The 12,942-nt window shown below is 40.2% G+C and overlaps 1 protein-coding gene across 1 annotated transcript in view; it reads right to left on the bottom strand.

Moving 5' to 3' along the window:
- The window catches only part of LOC134804420 (cyclic nucleotide-gated cation channel alpha-3), an 81,358-nt gene extending 68,786 nt beyond the window's left edge, over positions 1–12,572 (bottom strand). Inside the window, exon 1 of the mRNA XM_063777461.1 lies at positions 12,453–12,572. The gene's annotated coding sequence lies outside the window, so the exon portion shown is untranslated. The remainder of the gene's footprint in view (positions 1–12,452) is intronic.
- Between the last annotated feature and the right edge of the window lie 370 nt (positions 12,573–12,942).

Consider the following 12,942-nt stretch of genomic DNA (forward strand, 5'->3'; position numbering starts at 1 on the left):
CCTTTCCTCTATTAAGACTTTGATCCATTAAAATTATTACTATTATTTATCTTGTCATGCGCCTTTCCAGTAATATTGTTGTGTTCATAAACATTTCTATTGAAATAAACACAACGTCGAAACCGTATTCCCTCTGGCCACAAACGATCGTCCAAGAACAATGATAATTTGGTGTGTGGTACAAAGATTTTATACGCGTCATAGCGGTTTTGTTTTTGAGTATTTATTTTCTTCAGGTCAACAACCACGCCAGTCTCTTCTCGTATTAACATGAAACAAACTAATAACTAAGTTCCCGTTTTCTTTATTTTGAAGGGATTTTTGAAACTTCACTTATCGTATTTTTTTTAATCTAGCGGTCATATAAAATAGGCTTTGTGTCAACTTTATCATCGACCCGGAAATAATACTACAAATAATATACATTTACAAACGAAACTGGAGGCGGTCACTAGTATTAGGGAAAAGTATCGATAATTGAGTTTATAGTTATATAGGAACTCGTTAGCTGTCAATAAATTCTGCCCCATAGAATCCTATGTCTGGACATAATAGCTAATTATGTATTTAATTCGAATATAACATTGCCAGGCGTTTTAATTGGGGGAAAAGTAGTGCCAGGTGACGTCCAAGATGCGCGAAAAAGTGCCAAGTCATCTCATTTACTGGGTCAAATTTTATCGTGTTTCGTTACCCAAAGGGTGAAAACGGGACCTTATTACTATAAGGTCCCGTTTTCGGCCCCCTCTATAAATTGCACACCTTCAATTGTTTTTTAAATCCCTTTGTTGTCCAACCATTGTCACACCCACCGCTGAACAGCTGCCCGGATTAATGAATAATGATAGAATGGCACAGATTTCGTTGCTCTATAAATTGCAAACCTATTTCCGTAGGTAGCTCTTAGACCACAATAACATGTCGGCTGTTGATAAATCCACGTGATAAAATAAGTGTGATTATACGCTGTCACGTGGACTAGTACGACCGTCAAATCAATAACCGTACAAATGTTTATACTCGTATTTACTCATCAACATTACCTACTGTCGTGGCACTACATTGAACCGGAAAACTGGTAGGTACAGGCAAGGTATAAAATTAAATATATGTACATTATTGCCCATAAATGAAGGCAGTGTGTAGGTATATATATATTTTTGGCACTTGGTCCGTGTTGATATTTAATATGTACCTTGACTATACAGTGTGCAATAAAGGTGATATGACCAAAATTGTTAACGACAATAGAAACCCAGAGGGATATACCTACCTACTTAGTACAGTTGCCGAGGGGTGGAAGGCAATGTATTATCTAACGAGAGGCTTGGCAAAATATCTAAGTCAGAAAAGACCTATTTCTACTGAGGTGTACATAAAGCCTGAAACCTAACCTAACATTGGTTTACCAAACCATATCTGACGTAGTTTATCCTCATCGCAACGAAAGACTAAACAAAGTGATCAACTACTCGTACTTCTAACCGTGTCTGTTCCTAGGTAGAAGGGGAGGCGCGTGAAAATAAATAAATTCGTAGATTATTTGGGTTTCCTTTCATGTGAAGCAAAGTTTTTTAACTGTCTGAGTATTAGGCAAGCCTGCGGGAATCTAGTTTTGTGAACGCCCCGCCACTGCTAGGTAGTATAGGTAGTGGTTTAATATCATAAAAGCCATCTTAACCCTCACATTAGACGGTTATGTAGCATAATTTCTAAAATCAAATTTCCTAAGTACGAAATTCCTAAAGACAGAACATCGAAAATCAAAATGTCTAATGTACGAAATTCCTAAAGATGCATGTCCTAATACACTTTTAATCGAAGGATCTTATTTTCGAAAATCAATATTCCTTCGTACGAAATGCCTAATGACAATACTTCTAAAGTCAATATGTCTAGTGCTCAAAATAGCTACGTTCAAAAAGCCTAATGACAATACTTTGAAACTCAATATTTCCCAGAACATTTCCTTCTTATCCTGATTCGACGGAGCCCCGCTACGCGGAGCGCCTATTTCTGGGCGATTTGCTTTTCGGGCATCTGAAGCTACCTAACGAACCTAACCTACCTATTAATTTATTTTAGTGTGACGTCCGTGAAAACATTACACTTTGGGTAAAAAAGTGTAGGTAGGTTAGGTTCGTTAGGTAGCTTCAGATGCCCGAAGGGCAAACCGCCCAGAAATAGGAGCCCCGCGAGGCGGGGCTCCGTCTAGTTAAGTTGTAAAGGAAATGTTTTTTGAAAAAAAGGTTTCGTACGTTAGACTCTTTAAACTACGAGTAAGGTCAGCTAAACATAGGACAAATGTTGTTAGAAATTTCGCAATTTATACATTTTAAACTTAGGTCAACTGGACGTAGGAAAAAAGGTCGTTACTATTTTCGTGCACTAGCATTATTGTACTTTAGACATTTAAAAAATTGATTTATTAACTGTAGGACATGCATCTTTAGGAATTTCGTACATTAGACATTTTGATTTTAGATGTTCTGTCTTTAGGAATTTCGTACTTAGGATATTTGATTTTAGAAATTATGCTATATAACCCATTAGACGGCATAGGGAGAGGTAACTCAAAGCAACTGACTTAGCGAGGGACAAGGTTTCAATTAGATTAGAGCACTTAATCAAATTACCCCCGATGGAAATGGGGAGAACTCGATTTAATCGAGGAGGTACTCAATTCCAACTCTTACTGATATTATACATAGGTATACTATGTCGAAACGTGTCGTAAATTGTGAACCAAACAACGATGTCAAAGTGTGTAAATAACATTCAAAAACCAATCAATTTCGCCGCAGAAATTGGTTTTTCTAATGAAACTTCACGAGACTGGATGTTGAAGAAGCTGCCTTCACGTACCGTGAAATGAGATATAAACTGTTCAAAAATGTGCTTTCATCGGCTGCCGAACTGCTCACTCGTACCGACATGATACGCTTTTCATTTTAGTTGAGTGTGCTCAGAGCATAAAAAGGTCAACCACGGCATTGCATGAACAAGATATTTCCTTTGGCAGGATTGATCCTTAGGACCCAAGGATGGATTTAAGAAGTGGAGCCACCCAGATTCTTGATGCAGGTGGGGGGTGCGGGGGTTTTAAGCGTCGGCGACGTCTGCGGGCTCAGCACGGTTCCATTTTTATCGACTATCACTATGCGCGTCCCTTTCGCACTTACATACTTGTTAGAACGTGACAAGGGATAAAAACGCGACCGTCCTAAGCCGCCTGATGTTAATAATTGTTTAAGTTTAGGTTCTATGTCAAGTTTAGTATCATTTTCAAGTAAATCAAAGATGTAGACATAGATTTCATCTAAATCGGTTCAGCCGTTATTGATTCCCCAGACAATCTTACACCTTCCTTTTCACTTTTAAGAGATTTTTTTTTGATAAAAACTATCCTATGTTCTTCCCCGGGACTCAAAATATCTCTATACCAAATTTTATCTAAATCGGTTCAGCGGTTATTTAATCCCCATACAAATTTCCACCTCCCTTTTCACACCCTTAAAGGATGATTTTTGAGATTTAAAGTAGGCTATGTTATTCCCTGGAACTCAAACTATCTCTGTACCAAATTTTAACTAAATTGGTTTCGCGGTTTAAGCGTGAAGAGGAATTTAAAAATAAGTATTTTTTTCGTATTTTATGTGTTTTTACTCCGGAATGGTGTCATTATGATATCAGAAATGAATTCGGCATCACCGATTTATACGAAAACGATACCAAACTTGACCTAGTAGCTTAAATGATATAGATATCAAGATCAAGTTGAGAGCCCCCCCCCCCTAAAAATTTACATCAAAAATCTCGGTGGCTCCACTTCTTAAATCCATCCTTGGGTCCTAAGGAGCAATCCTGCCAAAGGAAATCTCTTGTTCACGCAACGCCGTATTTTAGGCCCAGCACCATCCGCTATTTGGCGTGGTTTAGCGACGTCCGTAAAATGTTGACACAGGACAAGAATGTCACGAGGCTCGTAATTTATGTCGGCGAGGGAAGGTCTGATACATTCATAACGCCGCGTTATCGTGGACACCCTCCTAATAGACCGGGAGATAGTGACACATTTTACTGGGTCATTTGTACCAGTATGGCGGTTCGTCAGGGGTCTAAGCATGTAATGAAGGAAAGAAAATGCTATGACCATAGCGCTGGTACCGGCGGCCCAATCGCGTGGGCGTTAGTCGAACGTGTCGGATAAAATACGAGTGTCGAACGATTTGTACCACAAAAATCCTCGTATTATTCGATAGTCCATAAAAAAGAAGTAGGCGGTAGCGTAATGCCATACTTCTCCGGTGTGACTTACAGCCCGCCATACTGAGGCGAACACGTTAATTAAAAAAAAACAATTCAACCATTTGTACCAAGCTAATTTTTGCACAGGTGATCATCGTCGAGCAGCCATTCATGGACATCACCATGCCATACTTTTCGGATGGTTCCAAATGCCCGCCATACCGCCGCAAGGGAGTTAATTTTTTTTTATTGCTAAACGATTTTACGCAAACGATTTTATTTTTTAGCAAAAAAAAAAATTAACTTCCTTGCGGCGGTATGGCGGGCATTTGGAACCATCCGAAAAGTATGGCATGGTGATGTCCATGAATGGCTGCTCGACGATGATCACCTGTGCAAAAATTAGCTTGGTACAAATGGTTGAATTGTTTTTTTTTTATTAACGTGTTCGCCTCAGTATGGCGGGCTGTAAGTCACACCGGAGAAGTATGGCATTACGCTACCGCCTACTTCTTTTTTATGGACTATCGAATAATACGAGGATTTTTGTGGTACAAATCGTTCGACACTCGTATTTTATCCGACACGTTCGACTAACGCCCACGCGATTGGGCCGCCGGTACCAGCGCTATGGTCATAGCATTTTCTTTCCTTCATTACATGCTTAGACCCCTGACGAACCGCCATACTGGTACAAATGACCCAGTAAAATGTGTCACTATCTCCCGGTCTATAAGTAAATAGATGTTTATTTTGCCGGCAATATTAAATTATTGGTAGGTATGTTTTATTTATATATTTACGAAAAAACAAACATAATCGCAGCATTAAATCATTTATAGCATTAGTGCGTCTCTGCAGTTATATATTACTGAGTTCTGTTGATCACTTTGTGGTCCACTTCACAAAGTGATGCTTTTCGCAAACTACCTACATTGAAACTACTGACATTATGTGGAATTGTTTTGTCTGTAGTACGAGTATTTGGCGGTCCGACCATTATTCAAACAGAAATCAAATTGCCTTGAGGCGTTTGTTCAACTATTAGCACTTACAAACATCAAGTTGTGCAATAAGGTTTTAATTTTTATTTTTTTATTATACTTGGGGTGCCGACGATGCTAAATGTGTATTTACTCGAGCGTCGTACAGAGCTATTGGAATCGAAATATTAGATGATAAGAAGAAAAAAAAGTTATATATATTTTTTTTTCAGCGAGCCGGAAAGCGTATACAATTTTTTTTTAATTTCGGGAGGTTGGTTGGTGGAGGGTTAAAAAATCGTTAAGCAGTTTGTGAGTTTGGTCGTTTTTGTCCACGTTAATGCTATATTTTTTCTATAACTTAATATAACACTTATTTGTAGGCATTTTCTTAATCTGACGAACACGAGTTTGACGCCTAATTTTTACATTGTAACCGTCAGATTAAGGAAATGCGTGCAAATAATTATCAGATTTAGTAATAGCACAATTATAGCTTTAATTTGGACTAATATGACCAAATCCACAATCTGTTCTGTTCACAAACAATTTGTTGAACCCCCCACCAACCCTCCACCAACCAAGGGCTCAACATAGATGACTAAAAGGGGTAAAGGTAGACTACACGGGGTAGCAAGATATCACTCATATCTTAATCTGACGCGCTCGAGTAAACACAAAAATCCCCTCTTGGGCTCCCCTACTATTAGCTTATATGTATGTGTATGTAAAATTAATACCTAAGTGTTGCTTGGAGACTATGAAAGCAAAACTTTTATAACGTGGCAGTCATATTATTAGCTATTTCCTGCTGCCATTATTCTTTTTTTGCGGTCTAGCATGCCATGTAGTCGCTTGCTTTAACCCAGCCCTGAGAGCTTAGCCAAGATGACAAATCGACAATCATACATCGGCAAACGCCGATCGAAAAGACAAAATACATTGGGATGGCACTTTCGATTGGCATTTTCTATCAACGATTGTCACTTAGCTAGGCCCCCACTACCAGATCCAGCGCAATAGCTAAAATATGACCATTACGTGACACATACTTTACCAAGGCCTCAACGTTGTCTGCTCTCTTTGACGGCGCAGCAACTAGTATCACTTCTCTCTCCTCGCTCTTGTAAAAATGCCATTTGTCAAAAAAGGACAACCATACTGTTGACAAGATGAACTTCAAATCAAGTTGTTGCCGTTTTGGTGGTTACACGGCTATGTATGTGTGCATAAAAACGTGTATGTGTGCGTTTTTAGGGATGTGAAAAGTCGATTTTAATCATGTTATATATCGATAAACGCTACACAGCGGAACAGAATAGTAAATAATTAAAGCTTCGATATCTTCGCTAAAAATAAACATAATTGAAATGCTAATGGATAATGAATAAATTGGGTTACTAATGGATTACCGAAATTTTTTTGCCAGATTTTCATATCCCGAACAATTTATCCCAAAAATATACAAGCCAACTAATCATTTCTCAACTAAACAAGTCGCATATAAATATTTTCCAAGAGAACGATATGCAAAAAAATATTTTGACATTTCCTTACTTTGGCAACTTATATTTTACCTAATTTTAATTACTCGAAATTATTAGTTGCCAAAGAATACAAAAACCATAACAGAACATGACAAATGTAACAGTTAAAAAGAAATTGCCAATTTTTATTTGAACAAATTTTAATTACTCCAAATGAGTACGTACCAAAGAATACAAAAACCAAAACAAAACGTGCTTTCTATTTTTCAAACTTTCTTTTTACTGCTCTGAGGAATACAAGGTAACTAACGAACCTATCTTGGTAAAAATATAGGTAGTCCTGTAGTGTTTTTTTTTTCAAAGCAAGTGAGTCCCGGCAGCCGGTCGACGAAGCCCCGCTTCGCGGAGCTTCTATTTTAGCCCCCCGAAAGGGGGGCTTCGCCCCCACTTCACCCCTCTTGGTAGCTTTCGTGTGGTTTAGACTAACGCAACATATTCAAAAGTATGACATAATTGATAAAAAAAATATAGGTAGTCCTGTAGTGTTTTTTTTTTCAAAGCAAGTGAGTCCCGGCAGCCGGTCGACGAAGCCCCGCTTCGCGGAGCTTCTATTTTAGCCCCCCGAAAGGGGGGCTTCGCCCCCACTTCACCCCTCTTGGTAGCTTTCGTGTGGTTTAGACTAACGCAACATATTCAAAAGTATGACATAATTGATAAAAAAAAATGTGGCATATAACAATCCCTTTTTTTTAAACAAGTGAGACCCGGCCGCCGGTCGACGAAGCCCCGCGAACTTCTAATTTCTGCTCTGAGGGACCAAGGTAACTAACGAACCTATCTTGGTAAAAATATAAGTAATACTGTAGTGTTTTTTTTGGTTTTCGGGCTGTTTAGTTTACCAAACCAAACTAAGCACCCACTTTACCTAACCTAGCCGTAACACATTTTTATTAACATAATGTTTTGAATAGACATAATTTGTCAAGTAGTGGTTTTGCAATACATTTATTTGAACAAACATTTTTGAAGTAAGTAAAGATATTTTTGGACAAAATAATTTTATCCAGTGATATATTCGACAAAAATAAATTTGAGCAGAACAATTATAGTCTAAGTAAAACATTTGGGAAAAAACAGTTGGTCTTATAAAAGTTGTAAAGTAACAGTTTGGGTAATGATCATTTGTCGGATTTTAAGTTTTTCAAATGTTTATATGGGAAAGATTGAGTTGACAAACGTGCAGTTGGTAAAATTTGGTTGGGAAACGAAATTTGGTCAAAAAAGTTTCGGTAAATTAAAAGGATCCCGAATAAATTATAATACAAAATTATTCAAGTATTGCGGAACACATATTTTAGTGGGTATTTATGTACTTATTGTAATAAAAAATCTGTACTTTCCCTTCGTTCCCTGCTATGGCGTGACGATAAAATCGTGATCTGATAACCTCGATAAAGAATAAAAGCGTTTTTTGTTCATTGTAGGTCTCGTTAAACCTTTCAAGTAAAATTAAAATTGCAAGAAATGTCGATAGTTTATCGATATGACTTTATCGACATGGCCACAGCAAGGTGGCTACCCATTGTTAATCGTACATACAAACCAAGTGGCAACAGTGACAGCTCGCTTAGACTCCATCTTTATAAATATTATATCTATGTACTTTACCAAAGGACGAAAGGACGTCGGACGTCAAAAATCGGGTCAGAACTTTATAAACGAAAGTAATTAAACTAAAGGAGCCCTAGAAGTACAGTAATAAATGTAATGTATAATTCTCAGAGATTCTGAAAATAGCACCGGTCGACATTTAAACTTCCCTATCTACAACTAGTTAAAACCTCTGAATCTGCATAAATTTACCTACACTGAATAAATAACTACGTTTACACTAAACTAACAAGAAACTAGGGCGTATAATAAGCGATGAATTTAGTGAAGGGCGCGGTAAGGTCTCGCGTCGCTGCCCATATGAAGGCGGAGGTGATCGAGTCAGCACTCGTGATTAAGGTGCCCTTCAGAAAAGGGCTCTCGCCGTCCTCGGCAAACAAGAGACAGCTCCTCGAACCGCTCCGCCGGCGCCATAATGGAGACAGCGTACGTTTTAACACAATAGTATTTTATACAATCGTGATATAATGGAGAGCTTTTCAGTCGAGTACCGTGTTAAGGCCACGAAGCTTGCTGAGTGACCTTATTGGGTACGAGATTGAAAAGCTTGATTATATCACTATTGTATACAATACTTTTTCTACGAGTCCACAAAAATAATACTTTAAACTAGTAGAATCATATATGTAGGTATACAAACTCAAAGTATACAGCTAAGATACGCAAGCAGCCGCGATACTCTCATACTCGTACGCGCCTCGGCCGCCCGCCGGGTTGGTCAACGACACCTTCTCGTAGCTCATGAGGCCCTGGTACTTGCTCCTTGCTAAGTTCAATTTTTAGACATTTTCACGATTTTGGCCACCGTAACCTATGAGACGGTTTCCGTAGTCTATCTACGCTAGAAGCTACATTAAGGGTGTCACATGCGCGTTTCTAACTTTTAAGGCAGTTGTTTCAATTATACAACTATAGTACATTGTAGGAGAGGACGGAAAACCGCTAAAAGATGGACGAGTCCTCAAATAATACGAGTCCATCTTTAGCGTTTCCGGCCGAGGCATTACATAGTGCTTTTCACGACTACTGCGAGGAAATAAGAAAACATTTGCATAGAGTCAGACCACGAATAGTCTGCAGCGGATTTGATAGCCCACGCAGTGAAAGTGTTATTTTAAACGTCAAACTTCTATGAAATCATGACGTATAAATTTAATGACACTTGCACTGCGTGGGCTATCAAATCCGCTGCAGACTATTTTTGGTCCGACTCTAACTATAAGTACTAGCCCGCGATTTCTCTGGTAGCAAATTACTAGCCACTGCCTGTGCTGTCTCTAGAATTTCGGTAGGCGTCAGCGTAAGAATATCATTTTCTTCACTAGAAGAACTCATTTTTATAGCGAGCGTAGATACGTGTTTCTTGTATTTTTTAGTCAAACACAATTTACACTATCCAATTCAGTAAGTATTTTCAGATCCCGCCTTTTTTACTTTTTTTATCACTTTTAAGAGGCGTTTTTCTGTTATTTGCTTCAAACCAACTCTAAACTTAGAAGCGTTTTTGCTAAAAAAAACACAAACAGCTACAAAAGTTAAAAACGCCTTAAGCGTAAACTGAATGGATAATTGTTAAAAAAAATGAACTGAATGGTTTTGTCATTTCTTTTTTTTTAAACAATAAATTGGTCCTATAAATAACCTAATTTTATTTTTTAAGGAAAAAGTTGCGCCAAAAAAGATTTTTTATTGATTTTTATATTTTATATGATACTCATTGCTGTAGCGAACCGGCACCAATGACAGATGATGATAACAATGAAACATTCTAGTAGTGGTGGTTCAGGTGCTACAGCTATTGCCTACTTTCCAGCTTGGTTTTAGACCAGCTATTGCCACATTTCCGAACAGTGGCGTGAAAAAATAAATTATTTATTTGCGCTATTGTTTTGCTTCGTCCTCTTGACCGCGGCGAGCTGTGATTGGTTAATTTCATTAGGTATAGTTGACTAAACCGTTTTAGAAATGAATATTTCCCGGTGCCAATGGGGATTTATAAAGTCACGAGCTCGATTACCAACCATCTCTCCATCTTTCGGCGGTCTGGCAAATTCCACTCCAGCTCACTATTTTAAACTTAGATACCTACCTACTCGTTTATACGTTTATTGTACGATCATATGGATCCAAAACAACCCAATAATGCGCATTATAATGATTATTGCATTCATAAAATCCGAGTTACGATATGCTGACTAAATCGTACATTGACACTATACTCGTAACAATGCCGGTACACTTACGCAACAGAAGCTAAGCCTTGATACCTAAGGAAGTAGTTATAAAACCGTTGCATGCCGGGGCAGTGTACGGCGCCAGGTCAAGAGCACGTTACGTTACTAAGGGTAACCAGAGCTTCGCAGTTTCCCGTGTAACATCGACCTGGATTATTTATCTTTCCACTGGATACTTTTGTTTAGAGTTACACCAAGAAAAGTCTGCAGCGATTTTGATAGCACACGCAGTGCTGGTGGACTAGCGGTAAGAGCGTGCGATTTGCAATACGGAGCTCGCAGGTTCAATCAAACCCCGGCTCCTACCAATATAATTTGATTTCGTGAGGAAACCGGACCAATAAGGCCTAGTTTACCCTCTGGGTTGGAATATCAGACGGTAGTCGCTTTTGTAAAAACTAGTGCCTACGCCAATTCTTGGGATAAGTTGCCAAGCGGACCCCAGGCTCCCACGAACCGTGGCAAGATCCCGGGACAACGCGAGGAAGATGATGATGAGTGTACGTTGTAAATGAACACACCTGAATCCAAGTACAGATTCGTTTAAACACTTTAAACAGTAAACACATAAAATAAATATTATTCACCGGTTAGGGATATCAGATGTTGGTCAGAAAACCGCCAACGGCTATTTGCGCTGCGTGTATTGCAATTTGCAGCGCTTCAGGGGGCCGATTTTTGAATTTCGAACCGCTCGGTTTCGTGTATTTCGTTCATTAATATCTCCACTACTAGGCATTTAATTTCTACTAATAGAATTGAAATCGAGCGGTCAATAAATACCACTAGATTCCAAATTTCGATCGCTCGTATTTAAATAATTAGCATTTCGCCGTTTTCCACCGATTTTGGAGTGACGAAATCGAGCGATCGAAATTCAAAAATCGGCCCCCAGGACGCAGTGTTCACTAATTATTGCGTACGGTTTCTGTTGATAGCCTTTTGACGCGGTTCACTTGACGATGTTTTTGTTTATCTTGTTATATGTTATTTGTAAAAGCCTTTTATTATTTATATTGAAACAACATGCTGATAATGAACAGGTACATGTACTGACTCATTCATCCTTTTTAGCGGCTCTATGTCATGTGACACTTGCGGTATCGCATCGCTTGCGCAAATTAAGCCACTTAGGCCCACTTGCACCATTCCACTAACCCGGGGTTAACCGGTTAAACCTGGAGTTACCATGGTTACCAGTACAATTTGACACTGGGTTGACGGTTAAACAGCTTAACCCCGCGTTAGTGGTATGGTCCAAGTCGGCCTTAGACTGCCAAGTCTCCAGTCTTTTTTTCTTACAGTACGTATCTTCACTTACTCGGACAGTATATTTTAGACATAGGCACTTTACGTGCCATGTGCCATATGTATGTAATACTGTAAAACGTTGTACAATACACTTGCGAATAGGTAATTTTTAACTTTTCGCATTTGTATCGTAATGTATCATCATCATCACCATAATTTAAGAGCATGGCTCTTGTCGGTGCAGTATGCGTCAGTTTTCGCGGTCCTCGGCCAGTTTCTTTAGGTCCCTGTATTAAGACACGACACTTGCTTTTTGGTGGTTTTCCTCGTCCTCTACTAGCTTCGATCTTGCCTTCTAATATAGTTTTAAAGAAAGTGTCGTGTCTTATCGTAATGTAGGTAAGTACTATTGTAACATACACATCTGACATGACATACCGAGCTTCCTGCGAGCGTCGCGAGCGCGAGGAGAGATCCAGCTCGCTGGCGGCGGAGCACGCGGTGCCGGCCTGCAGCGAGCCGCGCGACCCGCCCAGCCGCCTCGACCCCAGTCGGCACGTCATCATTTCATAACATACCGAGCTTTCTGCGAGCGTCGCGAGCGCGAGGAGAGATCCAGCTCGCTGGCGGCGGAGCACGCGGTGCCGGCCTGCAGCGAGCCGCGCGACCAGCCCAGCCGCCTCGACCCCAGTCGGCACGTCATCATTTCATAACATACCGAGCTTTATGCGAGCGTCGCGAGCGCGAGGAGAGATCCAGCTCGCTGGCGGCGGAGCACGCGGTGCCGGCCTGCAGCGAGCCGCGCGACCCGCCCAGCCGCCTCGACCCCAGTCGGCACGTCATCATTTCATAACATACCGAGCTTTCTGCGAGCGTCGCGAGCGCGAGGAGAGATCCAGCTCGCTGGCGGCGGAGCACGCGGTGCCGGCCTGCAGCGAGCCGCGCGTCCCGCCCAGCCGCCTCGACCCCAGTCGGCACTACATCATTTCATAACATACCGAGCTTTCTGCGAGCGTCGCGAGCGCGAGGAGAGATCCAGCTCGCTGGCGGCGGAGCACGCGGTGCCGG

The sequence above is a fragment of the Cydia splendana genome, chromosome Z (genome assembly GCF_910591565.1).
Source record: "Cydia splendana chromosome Z, ilCydSple1.2, whole genome shotgun sequence".
Lineage (NCBI taxonomy): Eukaryota > Metazoa > Arthropoda > Insecta > Lepidoptera > Tortricidae > Cydia > Cydia splendana.